The sequence below is a fragment of the Heloderma suspectum genome, chromosome 9 (assembly GCF_057233095.1).
Source record: "Heloderma suspectum isolate Gila_16-S chromosome 9, 16-S_ref, whole genome shotgun sequence".
NCBI lineage: Eukaryota > Metazoa > Chordata > Lepidosauria > Squamata > Helodermatidae > Heloderma > Heloderma suspectum.
In genome coordinates, this window is record NC_139466.1 from 27,531,373 (window position 1) to 27,544,739 (window position 13,367).

The 13,367-nt window shown below is 43.7% G+C and overlaps 1 pseudogene; it reads right to left on the reverse strand.

Moving 5' to 3' along the window:
- Positions 1-12,733: 12,733 nt before the first annotated feature.
- On the reverse strand, positions 12,734-12,852 carry LOC146338534 (U2 spliceosomal RNA; annotated as a pseudogene).
- Between the last annotated feature and the right edge of the window lie 515 nt (positions 12,853-13,367).

The following is a 13,367-nucleotide window of genomic DNA, read 5'->3' on the forward strand; positions in this document are numbered from 1 at the left end:
CCCCTGGTCGGTGGAAAAATTGTCTTCCACGGACCTGTCCCTGGTCCCAAAAAGGTTGGGGACCGCTGCTGTAGAGCACTTCCTAGACCCCATAAATTGATACTAGTTGAAGACTTGGAGGCCAAAAATTCTCCAGTTTTCAAGCAGAAACAATTTCTCTGTGATAAAATTTTCCCCCAGGAAACACATAGATTGTATGTCTCCCTCTTTCCTGGGTAAACCACATAGGTTTATCCAGGAAAGAGGGCATATCCAGGAAATCAGACATCATGTAGTGAACAAGAGGATATCCCGACTGGATACGTGCAATGCATCCAATCAAATCTGACTATGTAAAGCCAGTGAGGGGAAGTGAGGGCACTAGAAATGGACAAGCAAAATTTTTCCAAGGAATGCAGAAAATGTTCATGAATATGAGTAGTTTTTGCTCAGCTCAAATAGAAGAAAGTTTCTGGATATGACTGATGAATAGTGAAGTTCTCACAACCAGCTGTACCCACAAACAAATATGATTTAAGGGGAGTTCTAATGTTTATTTGCCGTGATGTGAAATCATCATGTAACCACATCGAATTGGCTGTATGGCATCATGAAGACAAGTAAGAGTGAGGGCACTGCTTTTCACTTTCACTCAGAATTAACATCATTATTTGATCACATAGTCAGTTCTAACTGGCCATGTGGGATGATCATGAAATCAAATCAGAGTTACAGCAATGCCTGCTGCCCTCACTCTGGTCTAGATTAGGACTCAGTGAGAATTTCTTTCCACTTATTTTTTATAAAAACTTTACCAAAATTCACAAATCTCTTCATATTCGGAATGGAAAGAACTTGAAATTTTTGAAACTCAAAGGTGGGAGAAACCAAAACTTACAGATTCATCCAACCCGATCCAGAGGTTTTAACACTTAGCACTTAAAGGTCTGGGTTTGAATCTCTGTCATGTTTGTAGTGCTGAATTAGGGTTGCCACCTCTTTTCTCTGGCTGGCTCCTTATCTTTAACTACTATACAGCAGACAGGTAAAACACAGTTCAGTCCATGTCCCTACTGAATTTGGCAGGTTCAGATGAGTGAGAATTTTGTTCTAGTTCATTTTTTTATACGTATTTACCAAAAATTGCAAATGTGTCCATATTTGAGGTGGGAATATTTTAAAAACTGAATTAGGGATGGGCAAACTCACCCCTGTCTGTGCTGAGCACCACTCGCCAGACCCCACTGGACTCTCGAACCTGCTCGCCAGATGTGACAAGCTGCCAGGTGGTCCCTGGGCACCCAGCAAGCAGCACACAGCATCCCACTCCTCCACCTAGCCGTCGTGCTGCACAAAATGGCAGTTTTGCCTTTTCCATAAAGGCTGATTTTACGTAAATGGTGGCCCTAAAGAGGCCCATTTATGCAACATTACAGGTGTGAATGGTCCATTCATATCTGTAATGTTGCATAAATGGGTCTCTTTATGGCTGCCATTTATGTAAAATCAGCCTTTATGGAAAAGGCCAAGCCATTTTTGCAGAAAGATGGCTCGGCGGAGCAGCAGGGCTCACTGCTTCCCCAAATTGGAGTGTGCTGAGTCAGGCAAGTGTGGTAGTCTGTGGATCCCAGTCCAGGGGTGGGGGGAGCTGGCAGTAATCCGCCAAGCTTGAGCCCCCAACTGGACTCCACCACCATCCCTAAACTGAATGCAAGAGGAAGCATAACTAAAACATTTGTCCATCCCTGGCACAGAGGAAATAAAAAATGGCAACAGTGTCATTTGACATTATTGCCACTTCCATCAGAACCTCTCCCAGTAAGACGGCTGAACCCTTTGCCCTTATTTACAGGCTCACCCAATGAATCACCAAAAGGGGCCTCTTTGCAGACCAGGAACTGGGTGGCAAAGTAGGGGGCATTTTGGCTCAGCCCTTCGTTCTAGCGAACACATCGGTCTGCAGATTCCCCCAGAGCAGTCTGAGCAATGATCAGAATAACACAGGGAAGATAGCACCTTACCATTGGGGGATTTTTACAAAGCAATGCTGGGGCTTGGCAGACAGGAACACAGGACAATTCCCAAGTCGCTGCTGTCCTGTGTCCTGCTATTAAATATGAATGATCTGGAGTGCCCAGAGACTGTGAACCTGGCTGCAAAAGAAACATCTCCGGTCACCGTCAGGCCTGAAGAAGCTGGAAGTCCCTGCACTGGGAGAGCCCTCTTTAAACTCTCTGTATCTGGGGGCAGGAGGCTAATTAGGAAGCCAGGTAATAAGGAGTCATTAAATCTGCCTGCACGATGCTGTTAGCATAACAAGGGCAAATGAAGAAGGTTTCAGCTTGTTTGCCCCATGCCTTCAATTAACCTCTCCATGTTTCCAGGATACTCCCCCCTCCCCCCAGATGGGTTTTCTGGTGCCTCTCCAAGTTTGCTAATTAGTAGGCTAGGGAAAGCTTGGCAGACAAGGGCCTTCTTTTAAACGCTGCTCCTGATACTGGGTCTAGCAAAGCCTCCCTATCTCTGTCCATCAGGTTATAGTCATGTTGACTATCTGCTAGCTTCAGGATCCAAGGCAGCATGCCTCTGAGTCCCAGTTGCTGGGGAATAGGAGTGGGAGGGTGCTACTGCGCTCATGTCCTGTTTGTGGGCATTTGGGTGGCTACTGTGGAGAACAGGAAGCAGGACTAAGTAGGACTTAGGTCTGATCTAACAGGACTCTTCTCGTGTTCTTATGCTACTGCTCCCTCACCTTTAAATCTCTCCTCAAAATCATCTTCTGCACAGGTATTTCTGGAGAGGGCGATGGCCTTCACAGATGTGTGTGCAAGCCAACGAAGAATGTCACTGGATTTCCAGGAAGGAATTTGGCCCATTTCCTGGGCTTAGGGATTGAGGAAGAACAGAGTTCCTCTGGAAGTGGGGAACCTCTTTCAGCCCAAGGGCCAATTTTCCATCCTGGAGAACCTCTTGGAGGCCTCATTCCACTGCTGAGTAGACACAAAGCCAAAGGGACAGGGCCAAAGGCAAAAGGGATTTGGTCAAAAATACAAAACATACCAGCATATTTTAGATTAAAGCTCTTGCTGCCCAGAACTAAGCCTTCGGAGAGGCAGGTCACACTTTAGAAGTGGGGGAAAACTGCACAAAAGCTAGGGAACCACTAAGCAGCCAGTGGTCACAGGAAAGGGGGTGGAGCCAGGGAAAGGCAGCATGGCCCAGGCAAACTGGATTTTGCCCTGGAATTTACACCCACTACAGAAACATCTCTCCTATTGGTGGGGGAGGAGACTTCTGACAGGATGCTCTAGCTGAGCCTGCTTTCAACTGCCCTGCTTTCTGGAATTCAGGATAAAGCAGTGGAGGCTGGTGGCTCTGATTTCGGTGGGGTTGTGAATCCATTCTGGGTTTCAGTCAGAACCAGTCAGAGCTCTAAAGGGGTGTTTTGGGAATAGGGTTCAGCACTTTGGAGAGCTCATTTAGAGCTCTGTCTGGTTCTGACTGAAACCCAGAATGGATCTATAGCCCCACCGAAATCAGAGCCACCAGCCTCTGCTGGGATAAAGCACTCTGAAAAAGAGGACTCATGAAAGCCTGAGAGCTCCCCAGTCACATGCTCCACTTGTGACTCACCAGCCTCCATTGGGCACACTTGAATCCACAGAGAGCGCACTGTCCTCTGTGGATAAGGGTCCCATTCACCACCCTCACGTATACTCAGTCACCCCTAATGTGCATGACCATCTTTTGCCCACAAAGCATTCTTGATTTACAGATAAGAACTATATTTTCTTTTTCTTTTTTTAACAATCCTTCACATTTTTCCAGCTACTCTCTGGCATGATGAAGAAACAACAACCCTCCCCCCGCTTTCTTACTAAGGAGGCCTTATCATTTGACTTCCCACAGGCCAAGTGGTGTTGGTTTCTTTCCAGATTTTGGAGCAAAGATTGACCACTCAATAAAGGCGATCTGCCACACAAAACCAATGCACCCTTAAATGGAACAGGCCCAGGTTCTCTTGGGAGGTAGGATGGCCATATGACTGAGCAGGCAGGCAAGTCACCTGGTCACTGCCTTCCTCACTAGGTGAGAATTGTATGGTATTCTTTTTAAATTATAATAGTCGTGTGTGTGTGTGTGTGTGTGTGTATTTGCCACTCAGAGTCACACCAGTGTAAAGCAGCACATTGCATTACCTGCAGTTACCTACAAGACACCAATTCTTTCAGAAGCACTTATTGAATTATTGCATTAGACAATCATTAACATGCACTTCCACTAATGTGGTTTATTTAACTGAATGTAAAAAAGGGGGGCGGGGAGAGATGCCGTATGCAACATGTAGAGAAAACTACAGTGGACCTAAGAACATGATTTCCCAACCACAAATCTGTGATTCTTACCAAAAAACTGGAGCAGTCTGTTGCAAGACATTTTAACTCAACTTCACATAGTCTCTCTGATTTACAGTTGCTTCCAAATGAACAAACAGAAGACACTGGCAATCTTGACTAAAGTGAAAACATCTGGATCTAAACACTTAGAATTCTTAGTCCAAGTGGCCTTGATCTGGAGGGCAATTCGTAAGTGTTATACCAGTCATGCCTCTGTTTTTTCTCCCACGAATTTTCATCTCTAGGTATTTCAAACTGCCACTCCTGGTATTCATTTAACAGCACAGATACTGATAGGGATGACAGAGAAATCTGCAAAGGAACAAAATGAGATTGAATTTTTGTGAATCTGACCCACAGATTCTGCAGCAGACTGGTGTCTCCCCTGCCCAGCAGATTCCATAAGTGGACCAGTTTTCTGACTTCCTATCCGTGGAAAAATATGCAATTAAAAAAAAAAACACACAACCAAAAGTGTGTATTTCCCCATAGGCAAAATGTGAAAATGCATATTTGAGGGGAATTTGTGTATTTGGAGGGAATTTGTGCATTTTTGCAAATGCGAATTTGCACAATTTTGGAAACTAAAAAAATTCAGAGTCCATTGATGGGCAGATGACAGAACAAAAGGTGCCTGACAATCCATGAAACACAGATGGAATGGATTTTATACAATCCATACATGCCTAGCTACTGACAAGGGTGGAAGCTGAAATGTTTAGCTCAATATATATATTATATATATATATATATATATATATATATATATATATATATATATATATATATATTTAAAACTCTGTTGTTAGTCTAGATGGATGGATGGATAGATAGATAGATAGATAGATAGATAGATAGATAGATAGATATTCACAGATGCAAGTTTTATGTGAACTGGCATCCTCTTTTGTCCTTCTTATTTTTTTGCTGATTCGTTTCCTCCTTTTCAGTGATCCATATATGGCCAACCTATGTGAAGGTGGATCCTCCCATATGGCTTAGCAGCTAGAAAGATGTAGCTGCTAGAAATGGATTTAAAGTATTGTCTATTTTGGCCCTAAGTCTAGATTCTAAGCTTACTTAGACACAATGCTTTGCAGAGAATGTGGACTAAGGTACATGTTACATTATACACATTTTTGGTTTTGGTTTATTACGCACTTTAACTGGCCACTTTTCCTTTGAAGAAAAAGCAGTGGCTGGAGCCCAACTCAGAATGTGCTCTCATAAGAACGTAAGAAGAGCTGTGCTGAATCAGACCAAAAGTCCACCTAGTCCAGCAATCTGGTCATGCAGTAGCCAAACAGCTGTCTGTGGGAAGTCCACGAGTAGGACATGAGTGCAATAGCACACTGCTGCCCATGTTCCCCAGCAGCTGGTGTACATAGGCACACTGCCTCTGATACTGAATGTAGCATATAGCCATCAGGACTAGTAGCCACTGATAGCCTTCTCCTCCAGGAATTTGTCCAACCTCCTTTTAAAGCCATCCAAACTGGTGGCCATAACTACATCTTGTGGTACCGAATTCCATAGTTTAAGTGTGTGCTGTGTGAAGAAGTATTTCCTTTTATCTCCTGAAACTCCTACCAATCAGCTTCATGGAATGATCAGAGGTCTGTCTCCCCATCCACTTTCTCCACACCATGCATAATTTTGTATAGCTCTATCATGTCTCCCCTTACTCACCCTTTTTCCCAAGCTAAACAGTCCCAGACATTGTAACTTTTCCTCATAAGGGAGTTGCTCCAGCCCTTGGATCATTTTGGTTACCCTTTTCTTCACTTTTTCCAACTTTACAATATCCCTTTCTAGGTGTGATGTCCAGAACTGTATACAGTATTCCAAGTGTAGTTGTAAAATAGATTTGTAGTATGGCTGTTATCGCTCTGGTGCCAAATCTAAATCCTGAAGTGAATCAGGGTGCTTGGGGGGGGGGGGGCTCAGTGCATTCAAAGCAAATCAGACCATCACTGAGGCACTCCAAAGCAAAGTGGGCTACTGATGAAGCGCCTCGGTCTGCCTTGGAGATTCGGAACTATTCTGATGCCTTCCCAAGGCAGCCTATCTGTATAATGTATCCACTTGAGAAATATCAGGGAGGGAGAGAGGAGGAGGAGGAGAAGGAGGAGGGAGGAGCTTTGTGAATGGCAACTCTAGTTGCCAAATTAGGGCTAAATGTAACCCAGCAGTCTCCAATCAGTGACGGTAGTGGGGGTGGGTGGAGGGGATACTGGATATATTGCAGAAAAAAGCCTGTGTTGGATCGTTGTGTGAGAGAGATCTGGTGGTGTTACTGGAGAGAGCTCTGAAGTTATTTGGAAGTTATTTGGCTAGATCTGTGTGTGTGTGTGGGGGGGGGGGGTGTTGGACTCTTTCCCTCTCTTTCATCATAGTTTTCCAGCTAGACCCTTTAAAAAAACACACACACAAAGGTATTTAAAAAGTACTTCCCTTTTCTCGTTCTTGGCTCTCCCCTCTCCTGCCTTTCTCAGTTCCTGTATTCCTTCCCAGAATAGAATAGAATAGAACAGAACAGAACAGAACAGAACCAGGGTTGGAAGGGGCCTATAAGACCATCAGGTCCAACCCCCTGCTCAATGCAGGAATCCAAGTCAGAGCATCCCTGACAGATGGCTGTCCAGCCTCGTCTTGAATGCCTCCAGTGTGGGGGAGCCCCCCACCTCCCTAGGTAATTGGTTCCATTGTCGTATTGCTCTGTCAGGAAGTTTTTCCTGATGTTCAGCCAGAATCTGGCTTCCTGTCACTTCAGCCCATTACCTCTCCCCAGTTTCAGAAGATCCCATTGATAAGCACTCTTTGAGTCCCATTCTGTAGCCAACTGCAGATCCACCTGATAGTTGTTTCATCTAGCCCACTTTTAGCTAGTTTTCTAATCAGGATATCATGGGGCACTTTGTCAAAAGCTTTGCTGAAGTCGAGGTATATTATGTCCACAGCATTCCAACAGTCCACAAGGGAGGTTACCTGATCAAAAAACGAGATCAGATGGCATCAAGTAATCACTGTGTTGTTTTCAAGGTGCTTACAGATGGATTGCTTTATAATCTGCTCCAGAATTTTCCCAGGGATTGATGTCAGACTAATTGGTCTGTAGTTCTCAGGTTCCTCTTTTTACCCTTTTTGAAGACAGGGACATAACTCTCTTCCAGTCATCTGGTACTTCACCCATCGTCCCTGATTTCTCAAATATAATAGACAGTGGTTCTGAGAGCTCTTCTGCCAGTTCCTTTATTACTCCAGGATGCGGTTCATCTGGTCCTGGAGATTTGAACTCATTCAGAGTAATTAGGTGTTCCTTGACCATATGCCTATCGATCTCAAGCTGCAATCCTGCCCCTTCAGCCTGTACTTCGCCTTTGCCAGGGGGGTCATAGACCCTCTTTTGGGAGAAGACTGAGCCAAAGTAGGAATTGAGCACCTCTGCCTTTTCTTTGTCATCTGTTATCATTTTGCCATCCTCATTGACTAGCTGAATCACCATTTCTTTCCTCTGTCTTTTACTATGCACGTAGCTGAAGAAAGCTTTTTTGTTGCTTTTAGCATCCCTCACCAACCTCAGCTCGTTCTCAGCTTTAGCCTTCCTGACGCCATCCCTGCAATTCTGTGCTACCTGCCTGTACTCTTCCTTTGTAGCTTGGCCTTCCTTCCACTTCCTATGTGTGTCCTTTTTTGTTTTCAGGTCATCTCTAAGCTTTTAGTGAAGCCACATTGGCTTCTTCTGTTGTCTTCCACCTTTTTTTCTTGTTGGAATTGTTTGTAATTGTACCTTTAGAATTCCCTTTTTTAAAAAACTCCCACCCATCCTGGACTCCTTTTCTTGTTAGAGTTGCTTGCCATGGGACCTTCCTTGACATTGTTCTTAGTTTATTAAAATTGGCTTTCCTAAAATCTGGGGTACACGTTTGGCTACACTCGGCTTTTGGTTTCTTTAGAACCAAGAACTCAAGTATACCATGGTTGCTTTCCCCCAGAGTTCCCGTAACTGTTACTTTATCCACTAAGTGATCTCTGTTGGTTAGGATCAATTCAAGGATAGCCAGTCCTCTAGTTCCTTCCTCCACTTTCTGTAGGAGGAAGTTATCAGCAACACAAGTCAGGAATTTCTTGGAGGGGCCATTTTTTGCATAATTTGTCTGAAACAAATATTGGGGAAACTGAAGTCCCCTATTACTACAACATCGTGCTTCCTTGAAACATTGGCTACTTGCTTTTCAAAAGTTTCATCCTCGTCTTCTCCTTGATTGGGTAGCCGGTAGTAGACTCTGACCACCATGTTCCTTTTATTCTTTGCTCCATTTATTTTAACAGATATGCTCTTGATGGGGCTACCAAGCTCATCCTCCTGTATTTCTGTGCAGAGATATGTATTTTCACATATAGTGCAACCCCACCTCCCTTCTGCTCCTCCTGTTCTTTTTGAACAAGTTATATCCTTCAATTGCTGTATTCCAGTCATGGGAGTCAACCCACCAAGTTTCAGTTACACCTATCAAGTCATAATTTCCTTCCTGTATTATGAGTTCAAGTTTGCTCTATTTGTTTTTCATACTCTGGCGTTAGTATATAGACATCAAAGACCATGTGCTTTATAGTCTGGCTTTCTTCCTACATGTTTTTGAAGACTATTATTGGGCACTATTAGAGCTGTTCTCTCCGTTGCGGTGCATGAGCCTTTGTCCATTGTTACCCCCAACTTTACATCTCCCTTCCCTGTAGGATTCAGTTTAAAGCCTTCCTGATGAAGTTCTTCATGCTGTGGCCAAACACATTCTTCCCAGCCCTTGTAAGGTACAACCAATCCCTTGCCAACAGTCCGTCTTCCAGGAAGTATAGCCCGTGATCACAGAAACCAAATCTCTCGCATTGGTACCACTTTCGTACCTAGTCATTCACCCGGAGTATTTTTCGTTCCCTTTCTATCCCTCTTCTAACTACTGGAAGGATGGATGAGAAAACTATCTGGGCCCCAAAGTTCTTCAGTTTCCTTCCCAAAGCTTCAAAGTCTGACGTGATTTCTTCATAGCTCCACTTGGTGGTATCACTTGTTCCCACATAGGGATACCTGTCAGTGGGCTTTATGAGTGTAGGCAACCCTTCAGTCATGTCTCTAATCCATCCTCCTGGGAGACAGCATACCTGGCAAGTCCATGGGTCTTCATGACATACTTGGGTTTCAATCCTACACAGCAAGGAGTCTCCCACTACTACTACTCTTCTCTTTTTGTTGTTGTAGGCCTTGGTTTCATTGCCTCTGCTTGACTGACCTTCAGCCTCTTGCTTGCTCTCCTGTGGGGTCCTCTGAACTTCTTTCTCTGCAGGCTATCCTCCAGTCTCATCCCCAAGTACCTGAAAACAGTTCCATAGTTCCACTGCTTCCACTGGTGCAGAGTGGCTTCTAGTTCTTCTGCTCCTGTCACCCTTTTCCAAGGAGTATCCTCTACTTAATTTGTCCTCACCTCAGCATTTTCTTATTCTGCCTCAGCTTGCTGTTGCTCTTCTAGCTTCTGTACTTCACTTTGCTGCTGCAGTTCCACTGTTCTGTCTAAGAACTCTTCATCTTCTCTTATTACCTTGAGGGTTGACACTCGCCGCTCCAGTCCTCTTACTTTTTCTTCCAACAGTGTGATCAACTTGCACGTGTTGCACGTGTAGGCCATGTTGATCTCAGACAAGAAAACAAACATTGCACACACCTTGCAGGTCACCACCACTGGAGAGTCTTTTCCTTTCATAGTTTCTATTCCCTTTATGTTTCTATTTATTTATTTATTTATTTATTTATTCATTCATTCATTCATTCATTTCATTTCATTTCTATACCGCCCAATAGCCAAAGCTCTCTGGGCAGTTCACAAGCTCTCTGGGCGGTTTCTAGCTTTCTGATTATACTGGGATAGCCTGTGTTTTGTCCTCTATTCACTGGAGGTTAACAACAGAGTTCCACTGGTATAGAAGTGTGTGTTACAGGAAAAAGAAATTAAAAAAAAATTAGGGACCTCCCCTTTGATCTCCCCTGCCAAACTCCTGTTTGCTTTCCCTGTTTACTCATTCTGACCTCACTCTCTGGGAACTTCCTTGCTTGTATAGCCCCTAGACCAGCTGGAGCAGTTTCCTCTGCTCTGCTCAGCTAGAAGTCCGGAAACAGACTGAAACTCCCTGCCCACACAGCTGCTGAGAGTAATCAGGCCACGCCCCTTCAATTCAATTGGAGTTCTCAGGAGCACATGGTGAGCACACGGCAACTCAGAATGGAAAGTCCCTGGGCTTAGTCCAGCCCACTCACCACTTTTCTTTTGTCTCCTCTTCCACTGCAACTCTCTTTCCCATTTTTGAACTCTATATCTTTCCCCTAAAAAAATAAAATATCAAGCCTTTTCTTTGCTCATAGGTAGTTCTGTACTTGCTTTACTTTTGCTCTTGTGTCTCTCTCTGTGTGTGCTTGTGTTGTGGTCAAGCAAAGTGCTACATTCATCCACATTTCAAAATACAGTGGGTCAAACACTACATCTATTCTTTAAATAATATTCCACTGTGTGGCAAAACAAGCAAGCCCAATATGAGGCATCTTTGGGGACTTGAATCCATTGCAGATTTCTCCAACATCCCTACTGTTACAATCAAACAGAGTAACTGAGAAAGAGTGAGAAGGAAGTTATATATGGGTTTAGAAAAGATGGGACTAGGCACATTAAGTTGACCAGACTTAAGAAATCCAGCAAATTCTTACCACAGGGCACTCGCATGAATCAACCATCTTTTAAGTCTAAGATGGCAAATTGGCAGTCCACAGCCTGGAGGCCAACTTTATCTGGCCCCAGATTACCAAATTTGGTAGTACTAGGGAAGAGGCATTATTTGCACTTCAAAGAAACCTGCAGCAGATATTAGGGATAATGACCTCCTCTTGATCACCTCTTCAACACCTAAGTTCTCTGGTTATCCCTTTATAACTTTTGGTTAGCATTTCCATTCTAATAAACAGTAGCAGACTGTAGCAGATTATTTTTTTTGATTCCGGAAATGTTCATTTTTTTGTGTGCACATTAGCCACATTTTTATTTATTTTTCTGGGGCCATGATTTTCACAAATGGTGATTTGTGCAAATGGGATCTTTTTTTTCCTTCTTTAAATTTGTGCAAATGGGCTCATAATTTTTTTTTAAAGTTTATCAGCACTCTTGCACACATGAGAATTCCCCCAAACAGAATTCTTATACATCCTTAAGTGTGGGATACAAATGTAATAAATAAATAATACTTAAGGGGACTGTGGCCCTGATAACAAACTGCCCTGCAAAGATACATGGAGATTTCAGGAATGGAAGAGACAGACTAGAGGAGTAAATAAACCAGGTGGGTTTTTTTTTTTTTCCAGTTAGCAAATAATGTCTGCAGTTTCCAGCATGTGATAAATTCGTGGTTTCGTGTTCAGCCCTTCTGAGAATGTCTCCTTCATTTACTCCATCTCATGATGAGTCAACAGGTTTGTGCTCTGATCATTTGATAACCTGAACTTGTGAAATAGCCAGAACACTTGAATCACTGCTTGGAATGACCAAAAATGGCAGCCAAGCTCAAAAGAGAGCTAAGCATGGTGCAGTGGTTAGAGTGTTGGACTGGGACTCGGGAGACCTGGGTTCTAGTCCCCACTTGGCCATGAAGCTCACTTGATGATTGTGGGCCAGTCACTGACTCTCAGCCTAACCTACCTCAAAGGATTGTTGTGAGGATAAAATGGAGAGGAGGGGGACCACGTACACCACCTTGGGCCAACTGCAGGAAAGACAGGATATCAATGTAACAAACAAACAAATAAAATTAGTCCAATATGGGTTGGCAATAAGCTGTTTTGTAATGCCCATTCCATTAGACCAGCCTCCCTCCATCTGGTGCCCTCCGGATGTTTTGGACAACTCCCAGCACTCCTAGCCACTGGGCTGGCTGGGGCTGATGGGAATTGAAATCCAACACATCTGGAGGGCACTGGGTTAATGAAGGCTGCATTAGACTGAACGCTGGTGATCAGTTGTGTAGTCTTTGGTTTTAACTAAGTTTTTCCTCATTATTAGGGGCATGGGGCTTTTTTTCTCCTGTGAGGGTTAAGACTCTTGGGCTGTTGGTTTTTTGCAGTCCCCACGCCTGTGATGCAAATGGGAATCCTATATTGGCTAGAATGTACGTGTGATTTTTAAATGGCTTCTTCCTCCCTTTCTGTTCTGTATTAGTAATGTTCACCCAAGCTCACAAATGGCATCAGAGAGGCGCAAACGTGTTTGCAACACTTTGTGTGAAAATGCTCGACCTGCAGGCATGATGGATGAAGACTGGAGATGGTTGGGTACTGGTTGTACATACTGGAACAGTATGTGTGTATGAGTATTTTGTATTGTTGTTGTTAAACAGATAAGAACAGATACTACACTCGATCCTAGCCAAAAGCCTGAGAAGCAATGAAGAACTCTAAATTTTCACTGTGGTTTCCTCTTTGAAACAGAACACTTTAGAGCCAGCTATTCATCTTAAATGAAGCCTCTTTTCCTAAGAAATGCTTTTACTGAGCTGTGATTTCAAGTCATGCCAACTGCAGTCTTGGATGGACGCTATAACAAGGTGCTATTTGAATGCAGTCTATGCATCTGTGGCCAAAGTCAAGTGGGAGACATTGTTCACTGCATGCTGTTCTGCCCTCTGTATAGGAACCCAAGAGAGAAATTCTTGAAACCCTTGCTAACTTATGGGTGCAGGAATGCTCTTGCAGAACTGGTTCATTTCAGAGATACCAGTGGCGATGTGTTACATAAAGCGGCTCTCTTTGCCTTGGCAGCAAAAAAGATTAGGAAGAGAGAATTAGATAACATTGCTTTAAACTGCCTGGAGACTCAAGAGTGCCAAGCTGAAGCTATGTTTGCCTATGGTAATGTATAATTTACATGCATTATTTTGTAATGTTTGAAATGTCTCCACCTT